Genomic DNA, 21870 nt, shown 5'->3' with positions numbered 1-21870 from the left:
CTCTTTACATTGTAAGGCCCTTTCAGTACATGAGGGGGTTCCACAGAGGCATCTAAAACACATAGAACAAGTAGATTCCTCAATGTCAGACATGTTAAACAGACTAGCAATAGCAATAATAGTCGTTCTTTACTTGATATATTGTACTTTTGAAGTCAAAACATATATTAAAGTATTTAAAACAAAAACGTGTAGTGCGCCTTTAAATAATAAAAGCACAACAATTTTTCTGTTAGACAAAAAGACGATTTCAGCAATAAAAATTGTCCCTATGTGTCCCAATTAGCTTAAATATATTGCACCACTTGTTAGGATATATAATATATCAAATTATGTCAGGTTTATCAAATATATCAATGTATTACAAAACTAGGCCCCTGCACCTCGCCACAGCTCTGCTGTGGCGCCTACCTGCCCCCAAGGCACACTGAAATAACGTTCTGAGTCTCTCTGTCCACTACGATCACCAGAGATAGGCCCCACCGGAGCCTCAGGATCTTGCTACCGATCCGGAACACACACTGCACGTCTGAGCGCGCAAAAATAGGCCCTGCCCACCGTGAGCGTAACTCCTATCCTACCGAGACCCGCATGGGTAGAGAAAACCCAAACATGTCGGTCCTCCATAGATCAGCCATGTGCTCACAACATACACATTCTTCGCAATAACATTGTAAGGCCTGTCAAAAGAGCAATAAAATCCAGCCACATCTCCCAGCGTCAGCCCACATAATCATTTTTAAAGTGATATACCACACTAGTAATATAATGAAAATAACAGGGAATCCAGGTACACCATTTCCTATAGTGCATACTGCTTACCCCTCCCCAGCTAGGGATATTGTCAGTCTGTTCTGATGTATCAAGTCTCCCCAGAAAACAAAAGACTGAACATACCTCAATGCTGCTTGTAGCATGACATCGTTCTCCACACTGAAGATTTTACTTTACACCACCTTCAGCTGCTCTGTGGGAACCAGAATGGATCTTAGATAACGTTTGCTAAGATCATCAACATCCGGGCAGAAAAATAAAATGTCTCCACTCCTCTTGGGAAGGTATACACTGACGATTTCTCCCTGAGAAAAATAGTACTCACTGGCACCATTTTAAAATAAAAAACTTCTTGATTGAACAATCTAAACTAACACCTCACTTTACCTCTTCCTACATTAACACAGGCAAAGAGAATGACTGGGGGAGGAGGGGAAGGGAGGAGCTATATGTACAGCTCTGCTGTGGTGCTCTTTGCCACTTCCTGCTGGCAGGAGGTTTAATCCCACAAGTAAGGATGAAATCCGTGGACTCGTCATATCTTGTAAAAGAAACTTAAATTATGCTTACCTAATAATTTCCTTTTCTTCTGACGGGAAGAGTCCACAGCTGCATTCATTACTTTTGCGAATTCAGAACCTGGCCACCAGGAGGAGGCAAAGTCACCCCAGCCAAAGGTTTAAATACCTCCCCCACTTCCCTCATCCCCCAGTCATTCTGCTGAGGGAACAAGGAACAGTAGGAGAAATATCAGGTTAAAAAAGGTGCAGAAGAAACAAAAAATACGGCCGCCCCATATGAACAACGTGGGCGGGGAGCTGTGGACTCTTCCCGTCAGAAGAAAAGAAAATTATCAGGTAAGCATAATTTAAGTTTTTCTTCTTAAATGGGAAGAGTCCACATCTGCATTTATTAATTTTGTGAAAACAATACCCAAGCTATAGAGGACAAAACGGGCGGGTACAAAAGGCGTCTCCTTCTGAGGGCACCACAGAAACTGCTTCACAAGAAGCCAAAGGACAAAAAGGTAGAGGCCTAGATAACTGCCCAACAGTTAAAACCAGCAAGACCCTAGCTAGAGACACCTCAGGTTATTTGACTCGACCGAACCAAAAGCCTCTGAGGAGACGAAGTCCCGCAGGCACGCAGCCCGCCAAAATAAAACTCACACCCGATCAAAAGAAAGGGAAAACATCCACATTCCCACAGCGGGGAATAAGGAGACTCAGCTAAATGAGACCGAAAGGACCCTCAGAACCCAAAGGGACTAGGACCAGAAAGGGAACTCCAAAAGAGTGAACCAGGATGAAACAGGGCACCTATGAAAAGAATCAATAAGAACAAGAGTTCTGGAGCCGCAATGAAAATAATCTTCAGCTTTATTCCATAAAACAGATGGGATACAAAAAGACAAAAGACATGCCCTTTAGTGAATAGATCAGCTTACGCGTTTTTTTATTTGCCGTACTCAAAAGGTTTTTTGTTCCTTTGGGAACATTTGTTGCTTCACCTATGAAAAGACCCTGCCGACCCAGCAAAGCAAAGTGAGGACTTGTAAGGCCCCCACTACCTAAAACAAAGGACTAAGAAATCTCCGGAGAAGTTAAAAGGAGAAGGAAAAATCCCTCCCCTACAAAGAGCGCTCACTCGCACCCAGAAAGAGCAACCGAAGACAAACCGTCCCCGGGAGTCGCTGAAAAAAACAGCATCAGATATCTAAATAAGGTCGCCACCCTAACTATGAAAAAGCACAGAACCTTATGCAGAAGAACAACTCCGAAACAGTACAGGACAGGACCTTCCCAAAAAGGGAGAGGAAAGGAGGAACCGAACCCAGAACCCAGTAGAAAAAACTACCTGCCGAGGAGAGATCCACCGCGAAGCCTCTCACTCAAAAGAAGGTTCACAATAAGTATGATACAAGGCTAAGATCAACAGATCAGACAGATCCCTGACTCTCGCTCCGGTAACGGACCCAGCACCAAAGTGACTGATAATGTCCGAAAGACTTAGGGATTAAAAGTACCCCTATCATAAAGATCTGCAGGAAGGAAAAAGGGAGGGAACCAGTCCCCCCAAAGAGCTCGGGTACCATAACCCAGACACAGCTCGGGTACCATAACCCCCTTCCTGAGGACGAAAGGTACATCCACAAAGGGGACCCTCTACCAGATTGCAGCCATGGCACAAGAATTCCATCCCTTCACACTGACATCCTGCACACAAGGCAGGGTGGGGGCAACCCCACTGACAGAGGCATAAAAGGTACCTCCAAGCACCAGGTGGATACAGTGGGATGTCAAATTCACCCCCAAAAGGAGGGAAAGATAAACCAGAACTTAATATGCTAGCACACCATCCAGGTACAAATAGCTGCAGCTAGTTTCAAATTGTAAACCTTTTGCTCACTAGACGGCTAAGTTACCATCAGACTAGAACAGCGGGGTTGAAGCGCAACGCTGCTCAAAAGGTCAAATACCGAACGAAAAACCATCAGGTCACTAAGGCCGGCCCAGCAGAAGTCTAGATATCCCTACAAGGTAGAGATTACTCCCATAGGAACAGAAGATGTCACGGAACCGGGAAACTGGGCCATCCAGAATCAGACCTAAGGGATCTGGATACAGACCCCCAAAAATCCAGTCAAGGACAGGACAAACAGACCCCGGCACCTGAAAACTTGAGGATTAACTATTTAAAAACCCCTGAGGAACCGCTAGGTTAACCCATCCGAAGTAGACTTGCACCATAGGCGAAGCAATAACTGTCATATCCAAGACAACTTGGACATAGAACTCACACAAAAATGTCCCATTCCCAGAGAGCTTAGGACACCCACAGCGGGATACTCCCCACAGAAGGGTGATAGGTAATAGTGAAGCCACACAGCCACTCTGGAAGGCCCTAAGGAAAACGTCCAAAGACTAAGAACGTACAGAAAAAAAACAGAAAACTCTGCTTAGGACTGCTAGCTATAACCAGAATCATAAAACAGATAACAGAAGCTTTAACTGGGTACAACCCACAACCTCCTGTTTCAGGAGCGGTGGAACCACTACGCCACATCTCCCTTGAAATTGGATTGAGAAGCTAACAAAAGTCTCCAAATCATGATTTAGGCGAGGATATATGTCACCCATCAGTGAAAGGGCACTCGCTGTAAGGAACACCTAAACATAGCTGGATTTGAACTCTTGACCCTCATCTTTGAAGGCAGCAAGGTTTACCATTAAGCCAACGAGGAGCACATCTAACACCCCAACGGCTCGAGGATGGAAGAAGGAACATGAATCCTAACAACTCGCGGGAGACACCCAAAATGCCTAAGCAGGGGCGACACAGTAAAGGTGGGAGACAACCATCTGAAAATCTCCCAAAGATGGGAGCAGACGAGATCCCGGGAGTAGAGTAGCCAAAAGGCTTTAACTTCCAGCAACAGATGACCCAAAGCCAACCCAAGGAAAAGGACAAAAGGCCCCTCACCTCAACCCAAAGGAAGAGGTACCGTCCATCAAGGAAAAACAAATTCCAAAAGTGGGACCTCAAAATAGAAAATGAGGACAAACGCCCCGAGAGATCCCTAGTAGGATCTGCCTGCCCACGAGCAAACAGGACAGTTAGGACTGACCCTGATGCCCCAAAGGCCGAACGAGAACCAGCCTGACGTCAGTGAACGAAGGCTTCTCCATGTTCTTTTTTTTTTGTTATATTATCCCTGCATGGGCAGAGTATCAAAAAATTATTGGAAGGTTCACTTCACGAAAACTCTTAGTAAAAAGCAAAGCATTATTCGAACTGAAGAGACCCCAGAATAATAAACTCCTCATCCGAGTGAGCAACTCACCACCCAGCCAGGTCAGCCAGTTACACCGGCACCACATGGATGATATAGACTGTACGGAACAGAGATAGCGCCCTATCAGGACCAGCTTGCTACATGGGGCACTCCAAACTGACCCAGGCCACAGAAAATTTGAGACCCCAACAGGAATCGGCAAAAAGGATATAAAGACGTAACAATGTATGAACACCTTAACATGTGACTTCCACGGAAGCGCCCAAGCGACCACAAAATCGCTAGTATCATATTCCAGAGAAGAAATATTTTCCAAGGGAAAAATCATAACAGACATGAGCTTCTTAAGTACAAAATAAAATACATCCTAACCGGATCAAAGAAAAAGAGAGCAGCACCCACAGACAAACACCCAAGAAGAATGGGTACACCAACAGGACCAGCCAATCAGAGACCCCATTCTTCCAAAGCTCAGAACTGGAAAAAGATACCCAAAAAAGAAGACAAATTGGACACGACAAGGAGATTACTTCATCCCCACACGTCTAACCCAGCTTGCCATTTGGAACAGAAGACCGAGGATCCCTCACCCAATTAGAACTAGGATTCTCCAGCACCGCCAAAACATGCCGTAGTAGGACATGAAGGCGCGCCAGTCTATAATAAAAAGCAAGACTTACTTCCGCCGGGGCAACTAAAGACCCCGACACCAAGGGTTGGGCCCCTGAAGCTTCAGAGGAAACCGCTTCCCCAGATGGCTGATCTGACCCAGGTGATCCCACGCCCGACGAGAACCGGTTAGCATAACACGGACAATATCTCAGCAACACCTCCTCTGGAAGATGTAAATGCGCCAGGGCCTCTGGAGAAAACAAGCCGCCTTCCGGAGAAGGGGTAACGGCATTAGGGACACCTGCTTGTGTAGCCAAAGAAGGTTAAAGGGGAGGCGCCGCACGGGATATGGGATCCCCAGGGGCGGATGGCTTGGCGGACTCTAAGTTCCCTGTATCGGGAGAAGAGAGTACTCTAGAGCGGCATTCGGAACATAACTGATGGGCATGGATTACCCGGGCCATTTCATACTCCTACAAGAAGTAGAATCTGAATCAGAGACAGTCGTCTCCAAAAAGTCAGAATCCTCCATAACTTGAATATAAAAATTATGGACAAAAAAATAAAAAAATGGCACCTTACACCCACAATGGCTGGGGCACTCACCACCTCCTTAGACCCAGACAGCTAGCGAAACAGATATTCTCTTCGTCGCCACACTGTCAGGAATACGGAAATGGAGCAGAGAAGCGTGACCATGCCTCGTCACAAGGTGCCCAGCGCAGGTTATAGAAAAGAGGAGGGTGTGGGTGGCGCCTCCTGTAATATGTGGAAAAATTATAAATTAATAGAATAATAGACATAAAATAATAAATGATATATAATGCCTCACTATCAAATCCTTTGGTTTCTAGGGATGGGCTAACACAGATTCAACTCAATAGCGACTGTGGGAGTCAGATTATTATAATACATTTTTATTTGCTAATATTAAAAAGGATTTGTTCTTTCAATATATAAACATCAATACATAAATATAAGTAAAAATCAATAAAAATAATTAAAAATTGCAATTATTTCTATCGACACCGGTGTCTTTAACCTAAATGTGCTTAGATAAGCACAATAAAAGCAAACTCTAAAACAACGTTATACGTTTATGTAACAGACTCTATACAAAGGATGATGCTTTAAAACACACCTAATTCATGACATGAATACATTTGACATGAATACATTTGAAATACATTCGAAATGAGTAGCATTAGTGACAATTAAGCATTTGTTTTTGAGTGGCAAAAAAATGTAATTTGACTACCTAGTGTCCCCTCTAAATAGGATAGGAACGGTTATTTTAAAATCAGACTTAATTTCACTTTGAAAGTCTCAATGAGGGAACGCTACTCTGTAACAAAGGTTAGTAACGGTTAATGGCATTTGCATTTTAATGGAAACAGTTCCTATCCCAGTGTATCAATACTGATTATCCTCCTCTGCTAAAATTGTATCTAATATTTTATTAGATTAATTTTACAAGAAGAGACTTGCTTACAAAAGAATACACAAAATAGCACTCTAGGCTTATTGGATGTTTATTACAGATTGTATTTAACTTGGATACAGCCTATAAAAGTGTACTAGTGAAACAAAAGATAAAATTTAACTTTTAAAAGTATTTAATAAAATAGGATTTGAAATTTAAAAACACACTTAAGCTGCTATGGGTAGTGGATACATCTGAAGTTGAGTATTATTTGGTTCTATTCCAACCATTCTCCACTTCTTTTCAGATTCAAATTTTATTGTAGTGTGTTATAACTGATAGGACACTAGTTGACTTCAAGCAAAAACTAGTTGTGTTGTACCTAAACGTGTACTTAGTTTCTTGTTGTTTACCCAAAAATACTTCGGTATTATTCTCGCATCATTGGCAATAGTTATTTGCTCTATAGTGAAATTTATAATTACTGGGGTAAATTTATAACATGGTGGCTGACCATATCAGTTATTCCACTTTAGATTTATTGTATTTGAACATTAATATGTAGCTCTGAATTATAATAGGTATTATGGGTATACATAATCAGAGTTTAATATTTCATAAATATTCTCTCAAAGTGTGAATATTGAGGTTATAAACTTGATATATATTATATTGAGCAACTTAGGGTAAAGGATAATAATATGGCGAGCTGCCTGTTACATTGAGTTGTATTTGGAACAATTAGTATCTTAACGTGCTGTATAATACAGCTATTAATTGTGGTACCATATTGCCTTTGTGTCCTATTATTCAGATTAACTAACAGACTTGCTGAAAAAAGGGGGAAGGAAAAATATCAGTGTGTTAGCACCGCTCTTTTCACTCTGTAAAATACTGCACTGTTCTGAGCTTGACAGTACCGCTGATATTACTCTCTATTAAGACCCACGGTGTAGACAAGATATTTAGTGAAATACACTTTATGGTGGTTACTTATCAGAGTTAAATATAATTATAGTCAATGGCCAAGTTGTGTTTATTAACTGTTTACGTGTCTTAAACTCAGAAAAACCACTGCACGTTTGGGTGTTCAGAGAGTTGCAAGTCTGTCAATAAGTATGACACGCTAATAATATCACTTGTGACTGTGGAAGGTGCTGTCCCAATGTATACTGTGGGCCCTTGCAAGCATTTCACTAAAAATTTAGAACACTTAGTATCATACAGCTAGATTTGGAGTTTGGCGGCCAAGGGGGTGCGTTAGCTACGCAGGCTTTTTTCTGGCCGCACCATAAAATTAACTCTGGTATTGAGAGTCCAAAAAAATGCTGCGTTAGGCTCCAAAAAAAGAGCGTAGAGCATTTTTACCGCAAATGCAACTCTCGATACCAGAGTTGCTTACGGACGCAGCCAGCCTCAAAAACGTGCTCGTGCACGATTCCCCCATAGGAAACAATGGGGCAGTTTGAGCTGAAAAAAAGCCGCTTTCAGCTCCTAACGCAGCCCCATTGTTTGCTATGGGGAAACACTTCCTACGTCTGCACCTAACACCCTAACATGTACCCCGAGTCTAAACACCCCTAACCTTACACTTATTAACCCCTATTCTGCCGCCCCCGCTATCGCTGAACCCTGCATATTATTTTTAACCCCTAATCTGCCGCTCCGTAAACCGCTGCTACTTACATTATCCCTATGTACCCCTAATCTGCTGCCCCTAACACCGCCGACCCCTATATTATATTTATTAACCCCTAATCTGCCCCCCTCAACGTCGCCCCCACCTGCCTACACTTATTAACCCCTAATCTGCCGAGCGGACCGCACCGCTACTATAATAAAGTTATTAACCCCTAATCCGCCTCACTAACCCTATAATAAATAGTATTAACCCCTAATCTGCCCTCCCTAACATCGCCGACACCCAACTTCAATTATTAACCCCTAATCTGCCGACCGGAGCTCACCGCTACTATAATAAATGGATTAACCCCTAAAGCTAAGTCTAACCCTAACACTAACACCCCCCTAAATTAAATATAATTTAAATCTAACTAAATTAATTAACTCTTATTAAATAAATTATTCCTATTTAAAGCTAAATACTTACCTGTAAAATAAATCCTAATATGGCTACAATATAAATTATAATTACATTGTAGCTATTTTAGGATTAATATTTATTTTACAGGCAACTTTGCAATTATTTTAACCAGGTACAATAGCTATTAAATAGTTAAGAACTATTTAATAGTTACCTAGTTAAAATAATAACAAAATTACCTGTAAAATAAATCCTAACCTAAGTTACAATTAAACCTAACACTACACTATCATTAAATTAATTAAATACCTACAATTACCTACAATAAAACCTAACACTACACTATCAATAAATAAATTAAATACAATATCTACAAATAAATACAATGAAATAAACTAACTAAAGTACAAAAAATAAAAAAGAACTAAGTTACAAAAAATAAAAAAATATTTACAAACATCAGAAAAATATTACAACAATTTTAAACTAATTACACCTACTCTAAGCCCCCTAATAAAATAACAAAGACCCCCAAAATAACAAAATGCCCTACCCTATTCTAAATTAATAAAGTTAAAAGCTCTTTTACCTTACCAGCCCTGAACAGGGCCCTTTGCGGGGCATGCCCCAAGAAATTCAGCTCTTTTGCCTGTAAAAAAACCCATACAATACCCCCCCCAACATTACAACCCACCACCCACATACCCCTAATCTAACCCAAACCCCCCTTAAATAAACCTAACACTAAGCCCCTGAAGATCTTCCTACCTTGTCTTCACCTCACCAGGTATCACCGATCCGTCCTGGCTCCAAAATCTTCATCCAACCCAAGCAGGGGTTGGCGATCCATAATCCGGTGCTGAAGAGGTCCAGAAGAGGCTCCAAAGTCTTCCTCCTATCCGGCAAGAAGAGGACATCCGGACCGGCAAACATCTTCATCCAAGCGGCATCTTCTATCTTCTTCCATCCGGTGCGGAGCGGGTCCATCTTGAAGCAGCCGACGCGGATCCATCCTCTTCTTCCGGCGACTCCCGACGAATGACGGTTCCTTTAAGGGACGTCATCCAAGATGGCGTCCCTCGAATTCCGATTGGCTGATAGAATCCTATCAGCCAATCGGAATTAAGGTAGGAATATTCTGATTGGCTGATGGAATCAGCCAATCAGAATCAAGTTCAATCCGATTGGCTGATCCAATCAGCCAATAAGATTGAGCTTGCATTCTATTGGCTGATCGGAACAGCCAATAGAATGCGAGCTCAATCTGATTGGCTGATCGGATCAGCCAATCGGATTGAACTTGATTCCATCAGCCAATCAGAATATTCCTGCCTTAATTCCGATTGGCTGATAGAATCCTATCAGCCAATCGGAATTCGAGGGACGCCATCTTGGATGACGTCCCTTAAAGGAACCGTCATTCGTCGGGAGTCGCCGGAAGAAGAAGATGGATCTGCGTCGGCTGCTTCAAGATGGACCCGCTCCGCACCGGATGGAAGAAGATAGAAGATGCCGCTTGGATGAAGATGTTTGCCGGTCCGGATGTCCTCTTCTTGCCGGATAGGAGGAAGACTTTGGAGCCTCTTCTGGACCTCTTCAGCACCGGATGATGGATCGCCAACCACCGCTTGGGTTGGATGAAGATTTTGGAGCCAGGACGGATCGGTGATACCTGGTGAGGTGAAGACAAGGTAGGAAGATCTTCAGGGGCTTAGTGTTAGGTTTATTTAAGGGGGGTTTGGGTTAGATTAGGGGTATGTGGGTGGTGGGTTGTAATGTTGGGGGGGGGGGTATTGTATGTTTTTTTTTACAGGCAAAAGAGCTGAATTTCTTGGGGCATGCCCCGCAAAGGGCCCTGTTCAGGGCTGGTAAGGTAAAAGAGCTTTTAACTTTATTAATTTAGAATAGGGTAGGGCATTTTGTTATTTTGGGGGTCTTTGTTATTTTATTAGGGGGCTTAGAGTAGGTGTAATTAGTTTAAAATTGTTGTAATATTTTTCTGATGTTTGTAAATATTTTTTTATTTTTTGTAACTTAGTTCTTTTTTATTTTTTGTACTTTAGTTAGTTTATTTCATTGTATTTATTTGTAGATATTGTATTTAATTTATTTATTGATAGTGTAGTGTTAGGTTTTATTGTAGGTAATTGTAGGTATTTTATTTAATTAATTTAATGATAGTGTAGTGTTAGGTTTAATTGTAACTTAGGTTAGGATTTATTTTACAGGTAATTTTGTTATTATTTTAACTAGGTAACTATTAAATAGTTCTTAACTATTTAATAGCTATTGTACCTGGTTAAAATAATTACAAAGTTGCCTGTAAAATAAATATAAATCCTAAAATAGCTACAATGTAATTATAATTTATATTGTAGCCATATTAGGATTTATTTTACAGGTAAGTATTTAGCTTTAAATAGGAATAATTTATTTAATAAGAGTTAATTAATTTTGTTAGATTTAAATTATATTTAACTTAGGGGGGTGTTAGTGTTAGGGTTAGACTTAGCTTTAGGGGTTAATCCATTTATTATAGTAGCGGTGAGCTCCGGTCGGCAGATTAGGGGTTAATAATTGAAGTTAGGTGTCGGCGATGTTAGGGAGGGCAGATTAGGGGTTAATACTATTTATTATAGGGTTAGTGAGGCGGATTAGGGGATAATACATTTATTATAGTAGTGGTGCGGTCCGCTCGGCAGATTAGGGGTTAATCAGTGGAGGCGACGTTGAGGGGGGCAGATTAGGGGTTAATAAATATAATATAGGGGTCGGCGGTGTTAGGGGCAGCAGATTAGGGGTACATAGCTATAATGTAGGTGGCGGCGCTTTGCGGTCGGAAGATTAGGGGTTAATTATTGTAAGTAGCTGGCGGCGACGTTGTGGGGGGCAGGTTAGGGGTTAATAAATATAATACAGGGGTCGGCGGTGTTAGGGGGAGCAGATTAGGGGTACATAGGGATAACTTAGCTGGCGGCGCTTTGCGGTCGGCAGATTAGGGGTTAAAAAAAAAATTCGAGTGGCGGCGATGTGGGGGGACCTCAGTTTAGGAGTACATAGGTAGTTTATGGGTGTTAGTGTACTTTAGGGTACAGTAGTTAAGAGCTTTATGAACCGGCGTTAGCCCAGAAAGCTCTTAACTCCTGCTTTTTTCCTGCGGCTGGAGTTTTGTCGTTAGATGTCTAACGCTCACTTCAGAAACGACTCTAAATACCGGCGTTAGAAAGATCCCATTGAAAAGATAGGATACGCAATTGACATAAGGGGATCTGCGGTATGGAAAAGTCGCGGCTGAAAAGTGAGCGTTAGACCCTATTTTCAGTGACTCCAAATACCGGCGGTAGCCTAAAACCAGCGTTAGGAGCCTCTAACGCTCGTTTTCACGGCTACCGCCAAACTCTAAATCTAGCTGTTAGTGTGTTGTATAACACAGCTATTGAATATGGTACAATGTTGCCTTTGTGTCCTGATATTCTAATTAGCTAATAAACTTGCTGTAAGAAAGGGGGCTTCACAGTGTTAGCACGGCTCTTTTCACTCTGTAAATACCGCGTTGTTCTAAGCTTGACAGTATCGCTGGTATTACTCTCAATCAAGACCCACAGTGTGGACAAGATATTTAATGAAATCCACTCGATGGTGGTTACTTGTAAGAGTTGAATATAAATGCAATCAATGGCCGCGTTATGTTTGTTAACTATTAGCGTTTCCTAGACTCTGAGAAAAACTGCTACACACTTAGGTGTTCAGAGAGTTGCGAGTATGTCAGTAATTAAGACACGCTTATGAGTGCTAATCGTATCAATTGCAACTGTGAGAGGTGCTATCTCAATGTATACTGCGGACCCTTACAAACATATCACTGAGTGGTGGAACAAGAATAACGGTAAATAATATACTGGCAGTATCGACTACAGTAATTTAGATGCAGCTTAAGGCTTGCCTAAAAACACAGGAGCTCCTAGGACTCCTCACCATTTCCCTATCTCTCCTGACATGTTTCGCCGTAACTCGGCTTTCTAAAAGGACATCGCGCCGCGGGAAATTCGGCTTTTTGTAGCGTGTAATTCACGCCCACTAGTATTGTCACTGAAAAACATAATTTATGTAAGAACTTACCTGATAAATTCATTTCTTTCATATTAGCAAGAGTCCATGAGCTAGTGACGTATGGGATATACATTCCTACCAGGAGGGGCAAAGTTTCCCAAACCTTAAAATGCCTATAAATACACCCCTCACCACACCCACAATTCAGTTTAACGAATAGCCAAGAAGTGGGGTGATAAGAAAAAAGTGCGAAAGCATATAAAATAAGGAATTGGAATAATTGTGCTTTATACAAAAAAATCAAAACCACCACAAAAAAGGGCGGGCCTCATGGACTCTTGCTAATATGAAAGAAATGAATTTATCAGGTAAGTTCTTACATAAATTATGTTTTCTTTCATGTAATTAGCAAGAGTCCATGAGCTAGTGACGTATGGGATAATGATTACCCAAGATGTGGATCTTTCCACGCAAGAGTCACTAGAGAGGGAGGGATAAAATAAAGACAGCCAATTCCTGCTGAAAATAATCCACACCCAGAATAAAATTTTAATGAAAAAACATAAGCAGAAGATTCAAACTGAAACCACTGCCTGAAGTACGTTTCTACCAAAAACTGCTTCAGAAGAAGAAAACACATCAAAATGGTAGAATTTAGTAAAAGTATGCAAAGAGGACCAAGTTGCTGCTTTGCAAATCTGATCAACCGAAGCTTCATTCCTAAACGCCCAGGAAGTAGAAACTGACCTAGTAGAATGAGCTGTAATCCTTTGAGGCGGAGTGTTACCCGACTCAACATAGGCATGATGAAATAAAGATTTCAACCAAGATGCCAAAGAAATGGCAGAAGCTTTCTGGCCTTTTCTAGAACCGGAAAAGATGACAAATAGACTAGAAGTCTTTCGGAAAGACTTAGTAGCTTCAACATAATATTACAAAGCTCTAACAGCATCCAAAGAATGCAATGATTTCTCCTTAGAATTCATAGGATTAGGACATAATGAAGGAACCACAATTTCTCTACTAATGTTGTTAGAATTCACAACCTTAGGTAAAAAATTCAAAAGAAGTTCGCAGCACCGCCTTATCCTGATGCAAAATCAGAAAAGGAGACTCACAAAAAAGAGTAGATAATTCAGAGACTCTTCTGGCAGAAGAGATGACCAAAAGAAACAAAACTTTCTAAGAAAGTAATATAACAACCAAAGAATGCATGGGTTCAAAAGGAGGAGCTTGAAGAGCCCCCAGAACCAAATTCAAACTCCAAGGAGGAGAAATTGACTTAATGACAGGTTTTATACAAACCAAAGGTTGTACAAAACAATGAATATCAGGAAGATTAGCAATCCTTCTGTGAAAAAGAACAGAAAGAGCAGAGATTTGTCTTTCAAGGAACTTGCGGACAAACCTTTATCTAAACCATCCTGAAGAAACTGTAAAATTCTCGGTATTCAAAAAGAATGCCAAGAAAAAAGATGAGAAAGACACTAAGAAATATAAGTCTTCCAGACTCTATAATATATCTCTCTAGATACAGATTTACGAGCCTGTCACATAGTATCAATCACAGAGTCAGAGAAACCTCTTTGACCAAGAATCAAGCGTTCAAACTCCATACCTTAAAATTAAGGTTTTGAGATCCTGATGGAAAAAAGAACCTTGAGACAGAAAGACTGGTCTTAACGGAAGAGTCCACAGCTGGCAAGAGGCCATCCGGACAAGATCCGCATACCAAAACCTGTGAGGCCATGCTGGAGCTACCAGCAGGACAAACGAGCATTCCTTTAGAATATTGGAGAATACCCTTGGAAGAAGAACTAGAGGCGGAAAGATATAGGCAGGATGACACTTGTAAGGAAGAGATAATGCATCCACTGCCTCCGCCCGAGGATCCCGGGATCCGGACAGATACCAGGGAAGTTTCTTGTTTAGATGAGAAGCCATCAGATCTATTTCTGGGAGTTCCCACATTTGAACAATCTGAGGAAATACCTCTGGGTGAAGAGACCATTCGCCCAGGTGCAACGTTTGGCGACTGAGATAATCCGCTTTCCAATTGTCCATACCTGGGATATGAACCGCAGAGATTAGACAGGAGCTGGATTCCGCCCAAACCAAAATTGATTGATGTATGCCACAGTTGTGACATTGTCTATCTGAAAACAAATGAACAACTCTCTCTTCAGAAGAGGCCAAGACTGAAGAGCTCTGAAAATTGCACGGAGTTCCAAAATATTGATCGGAAATCTCACCTCCTGAGATTCCCAAACCCCTTGTGCCGTCAGATACCCCCACACAGCTCCCCAACCTGTAAGACTTGCATCTGTTGAGATTATAGTCCAGGTCGGAAGAACAAAGAAGCCCCCTGAACTAAACGATGGTGATCTGTCCACCATGTCAGAGAGTGACGTATAATCGGTTTAAAGATATTAATTGAGATATCTTTGAGTAATCCCTGCACCATTGGTTCAGCATACAGAGCTGAAGAGGTCGCATGTGAAAACGAGCAAAGGAGATCGCATCTGATGCGGCAGTCCTAAGACCTAAAATTTCCATGCATAAGGCTACCAAAGGGAATGATTGTCACTGAAGGTTTTGACAAGCTGATCAATGTTAAACTTCTCTTGTCTGACAAGGACAGAGTCATAGACACTGAATCTATCTAGAAACCTAAAAAGGTTACCCTTTTCTGAGGAATCAATGAACTGAATGGTAAATTGATCCTCCAACCATGAACTTGAAGAAACAACACAAGTCGATTCGTATGAGATTCTTCGAAAATGAGAAGACTGAGCAAGTACCAAGATATCGTCCAAATAAGGAAATACCAAAACCCTGTTCTCCGATTACAGAAAGAAGGGCACCGAGAACCTTTGAAAAAAATTCTTGGAACTGAGGCTAGGCCAAACGGTAGAGCCACAAAACTGGTAATGCTTGTCTAAAAAGAGAATCTCAGACACTAAAAGTGATCTGGATGAATCGGAATATGCAGATACGCATCCTGTAAATCTATTGTAGACATATAATGCCCTTGCTAAACAAAAGGTAGGATAGTCCTACAGTTACCATCTTGAATGTTGGTATCCTTACATAACGATTCAATATTGATAGATCCGGAACTGGTCTGAAGGAATTGACCTTCTTTGGTACAATGAAGAGATAAAATAAAACCCCAGCCCCTGTTCCAGAACTGGAACTGGCATAATTACTCCAGCCAACTCTAGATCTGAAACACATTTCAGAAATGCTGAGCCTTTGCTGTGTTAACTGGGACACGGGAAAGAAAAAAATCTCTTAGCAGGAGGCCTTAACTTGAAGCCAATTCTGTACCTTTCTGAAACAATGTTCTGAAACCAGAGATTGAGAACGGAATTGATCCAAATTTCTTTGAAGAAAACGTAATCTGCCCCATACCAGCTGAGCTGGAATAAGGGCCGCACCTTCATGGGTACTTAGGAGCTGGCTATAGGTTTCTATAAGGCTTGGATATATTCCAAACTGGAAATAGTTTCCAAACTGATACCGCTCCTGAGGATGAAGGATCAGGCTTTTGTTCCTTGTTGTGAGGAAAGGAACGAAAATGATTATTAGACCTAAATTTACCTTAGATTTTTTATCCTTTGGTAAAAAAGTTCCCTTCCTTCCAGAAACAGTTGAGATAATAATTTATTACCCTGGAAAGAAAGGGAAAGCAAAGTTGACTTAGAAGACATATCAGCATTCCAAGTTTAATCCATAAAGCTTTTCTAGCTAAAATAGCTAGAGACATATACCTGACATCAACTCTAATGATATCAAAAGATGGTGTCAACAATAAAATTATTAGCATGTTATAGAATAATAATAATGCTATAAAATTATGATCTGTTACTTGTTGCGCTAAAGCTTCTAACCAAAAAGTTGAAGCTGCAGCAACATCCGCTAAAAATATAGCAGGTCTAAGAAGATTACCTGAACATAAGTAAGCTTTTCTTAGAAAGGATTCAATTTTCCTATCTAAAGGATCCTTACATGAAGTACTATCTGCCGTAGGAATAGTAGTACATTTAGCAGGAGTAGAGACAGCCCTATAACCTTAGGGATTTTGTCCCAAAAAACTCTAATCTGTCAGATGGCACAGGATATAATTGCTTAAACGTTTAGAAGGAGTAAAAGAATTACCCAAATTATTCCATTCCCTGGAAATTACTTCAGAAATAGCATCAGGGAGATTAAACACTTCTGGAATAACTACAGGAGATTTAAAAACCTTATTTAAACGTTTAGATTTAGTATCAAGAGGACCAGAATCCTCTATTTCTAATGCAATTAATACTTCTTTAAATAAAGAACGAATAAATTCCATCTTGAACAAATACAAAGATTTATCAGCATCAACCTCTGAGACAGAAACCTCTGAACCAGAAGAACCATTTATCAGTATCAGAATGATGATGTTCATTTAAAAATTCATCTGAAAAAAGAGAAGTTTTAAAAGACTTATGTAAACTAGAAGGAGAAATAACAGACATAGCCTTCTTAATGGATTTAAAAAATAAAATCTCTTATGTTATCAGGAACACTCTGAAAATTAGATGTTGACGGAACAGCAACAGGTAATGTAACAATACTAAAGGAAATTTTATCTGCATTAATAAGTTTGTCATGACATGCAATACAAACAACAGCTGGAGAAACAGATACCAAAAATTTATAGCAGATACACTTAGCTTGGTAGCTCCAGCACCGGGCAGTGATTTTCCTGAAGTATCTTCTGACTCAGTTGCAACGTGGAACATCTTGCAATATGTAATAGAAAAAACAACATATAAAGCAAAATTGATCAAATTCCTTAAATGACAGTTTCAGGAATGGGAAAAAAATGCCAGTGAACAAGCTTCTAGCAACCAGAAGCAATAAATAATAAGACTTAAATAATGTGGAGACAAAAGCGACGCCCATATTTTTTAGCGCCAAATAAGAGGCCCACATTATTTGGCGCCTAAATACATTTGGCGCCAAAAATGACGCCACATCCGGAACGCCGACATTTTTGACGCAAAAGAACGTAAAAAAAATTACGCAACTTCCGGCGACACGTATGACGCCGGAAACAGAAAAGATTTTTTGCGCCAAAAAAGTCAGCGCCAAGAATGACACAATAAAATGAAGCATTTTCAGCCCCCGCGAGCCTAACAGCCCACAGGGAAAAAGTCAAAAAAATTTTAAAGGTAAGAAAAAAATGATTGATTCAAATGCATTATCCCAAATATGAAACTGACTGTCTGAAAAAAAGGAATGTTGAACATCCTGAGTCAAGGCAAATAAATGTTTGAATACATATATTTAGAACTTTATAAAAAAGTGCCCAACCATAGCTTTAGAGTGTCACAGAAAATAAGACTTACTTACCCCAGGACACTCATCTACATGTTTGTAGAAAGCCAAACCAGTACTGAAACGAAAATCAGCAGAGGTAATGGTATATATATAAGAGTATATCGTCGATCTGAAAAGGGAGGTAAGAGATGAATCTCCACGACCGATAACAGAGAACCTATGAAATAGACCCCGTAGAAGGAGATCATTGAATTCAAATAGGCAATACTCTCCTCACATCCCTCTGACATTCACTGCACGCTGAGAGGAAAACCGGGCCCCAACTTGCTGCGGAGCGCATATCAACGTAGAATCTAGCACAAACTTACTTCACCACCTCCATAGGAGGCAAAGTTTGTAAAAGTGAATTGTGGGTGTGGTGAGGGGTGTATTTATAGGCATTTTAAGGTTTGGGAAACTTTGCCCCTCCTGGTAGGAATGTATATCCCATACGTCACTAGCTCATGGACTCTTGCTAATTACATTAAAGTAATTTAGATGCAGCTTAAGGCTTGCCTAAAAACACAGGAGCTCCTAGGACTCCTCACCATTTCCCTATCTCTCCTGACATGTTTCGCCGTAACTCGGCTTTCTAAAAGGACATCGCGCCGCGGGAAATTCGGCTTTTTGTAGCGTGTAATTCACGCCCACTAGTATTGTCACTGGAAAAGGTAACAGTTGATTGGGTCTGGGGTTGTCACACCCCTTCATGGGAAACATTCCCCTAATGGTGATTGGTCAACACCTTCAAGTCTGTGTCACTAAGAAAAGAACGTAATGTTTCAAACAATAAATTTGAAAAAAAATTAAAGCATTAGTATGTAAAAGAATGCTGATAACGTAATGATGATTTGATCTTTTGGTTTATTGTTGTTTGTTCTTTTGATGTAACAATACCTTTTATGTGCAGGGTGCTGTTATTACTGCTTCGTATCTCTGCATTTGGTGTCTCAGTTTAATACTATTGTTGCTGATAGCTGATCCAGATATAAAATTCAAATTCAGAATTGATAGTATTTAAATTTCATGATTTTTTTCATTTTTTGACTTATTGAATTTCGGTCCCTGCTTTACAGCTAATACAAATACATAATAAGGCGTTTGTTCTGTCAGACACTGTCAGTCTGGTGTCTTCAAATTAGTACCCTCACGTATATTACTGGTTGTAAAGCAACTTTCTTAGTATGTTAAGTCATTTTTCCGTAATTATATCAGGTTTTATTTAAAATAAAAACCTCTCTTTAGCTAATTAGAATATCACGACACAAAGGCAACATTGTACCATATTCAATAGCTGTGTTATACAACACACACTAAGATACTAAGTGTTCTAAATTTTTAGTGAAATGCTTGCAAGGGTCCACAGTATACATTGGGACAGCACCTTCCACAGTCATAAGTGATATTATTAGCACTCCTAAGCGTGTCATACTTATTGACAGACTTGCAACTCTCTGAACACCCAAACGTGCAGTGGTTTTTCTGAGTTTAAGAAACGTAAACAGTTTATAAACACAACTTGGCCATTGACTGTAATTATATTTAACTCTGATAAGTAACCACCATAGAGTGTATTTCACTAAATATCTTGTCTACACCGTGGGTCTTAATAGAGAGTAATATCAGCGGTACTGTCAAGCTCAGAACAGTGCTGTATTTTACAGAGTGAAAAGAGCGGTGCTAACACTGTGATATTTTTCCTTCCCCCTTTTTTCAGCAAGTCTGTTAGTTAATCTGAATAATAGGACACAAAGGCAATATTGTACCACAATTAATAGCTGTGTTATACAGCACGTTAAGATACTAAGTGTTCCAAATACAACTCAATGTAACATCAGGCAGCTCGTCATATTATTATCCTTTACCCTAAGTTGCTCAATATAATATATATCAAGTTTATAACCTCAATATTCACACTTTGAGAGAATATTTATGAAATATTAAACTCTGATTATGTATACCCATAATACCTATTATAATTCAGAGCTACATATTAATGTTCAAATACAATAAATCTAAAGTGGAATAACTGATATGGTCAGTCACCATGTTATGAATTTACCCCAGTAATGATAAATTTGACTATAGAGCAAATAACTATTGCCAATGATGCGAGAATAATACTGAAGTATTTTTGGGTAAACAACAAGAAACTAAGTACACGTTTAGGTACAACACAACTAGTTTTTGCTTGAAGTCAACTAGTGTCCTATCAGTTATAACACACTACAATAAAATTTGAATCTGAAAAGAAGTGGAGAATGGTTGGAATAGAACCAAATAATACTCAACTTCAGATGTATCCACTACCCATAGCAGCTTAAAGGGACACTAAACCCAAATTTTTTCTTTCATGATTCAGGTAGAGAATACAATTTTAAACAACTTTCCAATTTACTTCTATTATCTAATTTGCTAAATTTGTTAGATATCCTTTGCTGAAGAAACAGCAATGCACATGGGAGAGCCAATCAAATGAGGCATCTATGTGCAGCAACCAATCAGCAGCTACTGAGCCTATCTAGATATGCTTTTCAGCAAAGAATATCAAGAGCATGAAGCAAATTAGATAATAGAAGTAAATTAGAAAGTTGTTTAAAACTGCATGCTCTTTCTAAATCGTGAAAGAAAATTTTTGGGTTTAATAACCCTTTAAGTGTGTTTTTAAATTTCAAATCCTATTTTATTAAATACTATTAAAAACAGAATTTATGTTTACCTGATAAATTACTTTCTCCAACGGTGTGTCCGGTCCACGGCGTCATCCTTACTTGTGGGATATTCTCTTCCCCAACAGGAAATGGCAAAGAGCCCAGCAAAGCTGGTCACATGATCCCTCCTAGGCTCCGCCTACCCCAGTCATTCGACCGACGTTAAGGAGGAATATTTGCATAGGAGAAACCATATGATACCGTGGTGACTGTAGTTAAAGAAAATAAATTATCAGACCTGATTAAAAAACCAGGGCGGGCCGTGGACCGGACACACCGTTGGAGAAAGTAATTTATCAGGTAAACATAAATTCTGTTTTCTCCAACATAGGTGTGTCCGGTCCACAGCGTCATCCTTACTTGTGGGAACCAATACCAAAGCTTTAGGACACGGATGATGGGAGGGAGCAAATCAGGTCACCTAGATGGAAGGCACCACGGCTTGCAAAACCTTTCTCCCAAAAATAGCCTCAGAAGAAGCAAAAGTATCAAACTTGTAAAATTTGGTAAAAGTGTGCAGTGAAGACCAAGTCGCTGCCCTACATATCTGATCAACAGAAGCCTCGTTCTTGAAGGCCCATGTGGAAGCCACAGCCCTAGTGGAATGAGCTGTGATTCTTTCGGGAGGCTGCCGTCCGGCAGTCTCGTAAGCCAATCTGATGATGCTTTTAATCCAAAAAGAGAGAGAGGTAGAAGTTGCTTTTTGACCTCTCCTTTTACCGGAATAAACAACAAACAAGGAAGATGTTTGTCTAAAATCCTTTGTAGCATCTAAATAGAATTTTAGAGCGCGAACAACATCCAAATTGTGCAACAAACGTTCCTTCTTCGAAACTGGTTTCGGACACAGAGAAGGTACGATAATCTCCTGGTTAATGTTTTTGTTAGAAACAACTTTTGGAAGAAAACCAGGTTTAGTACGTAAAACCACCTTATCTGCATGGAACACCAGATAAGGAGGAGAACACTGCAGAGCAGATAATTCTGAAACTCTTCTAGCAGAAGAAATTGCAACCAAAAACAAAACTTTCCAAGATAATAACTTAATATCAACGGAATGTAAGGGTTCAAACGGAACCCCCTGAAGAACTGAAAGAACTAA

At 40.2% G+C, this 21870-nt stretch overlaps 1 protein-coding gene and 1 pseudogene across 1 annotated transcript in view; both read right to left on the bottom strand.

Annotated features, from left to right (window-relative positions):
- AP1G1 (adaptor related protein complex 1 subunit gamma 1) overlaps positions 1–21870 on the bottom strand; it is a gene marked incomplete in the record, with an annotated part of 574973 nt that overhangs the window by 93562 nt on the left and 459541 nt on the right.
- On the bottom strand, positions 4487–4589 carry LOC128646385 (uncharacterized; annotated as a pseudogene).

This window comes from Bombina bombina, chromosome 1 (assembly GCF_027579735.1).
Source record: "Bombina bombina isolate aBomBom1 chromosome 1, aBomBom1.pri, whole genome shotgun sequence".
NCBI classification, from domain to species: Eukaryota; Metazoa; Chordata; class Amphibia; order Anura; family Bombinatoridae; genus Bombina; species Bombina bombina.
This window is presented reverse-complemented; position numbering and strand designations above follow the sequence as displayed.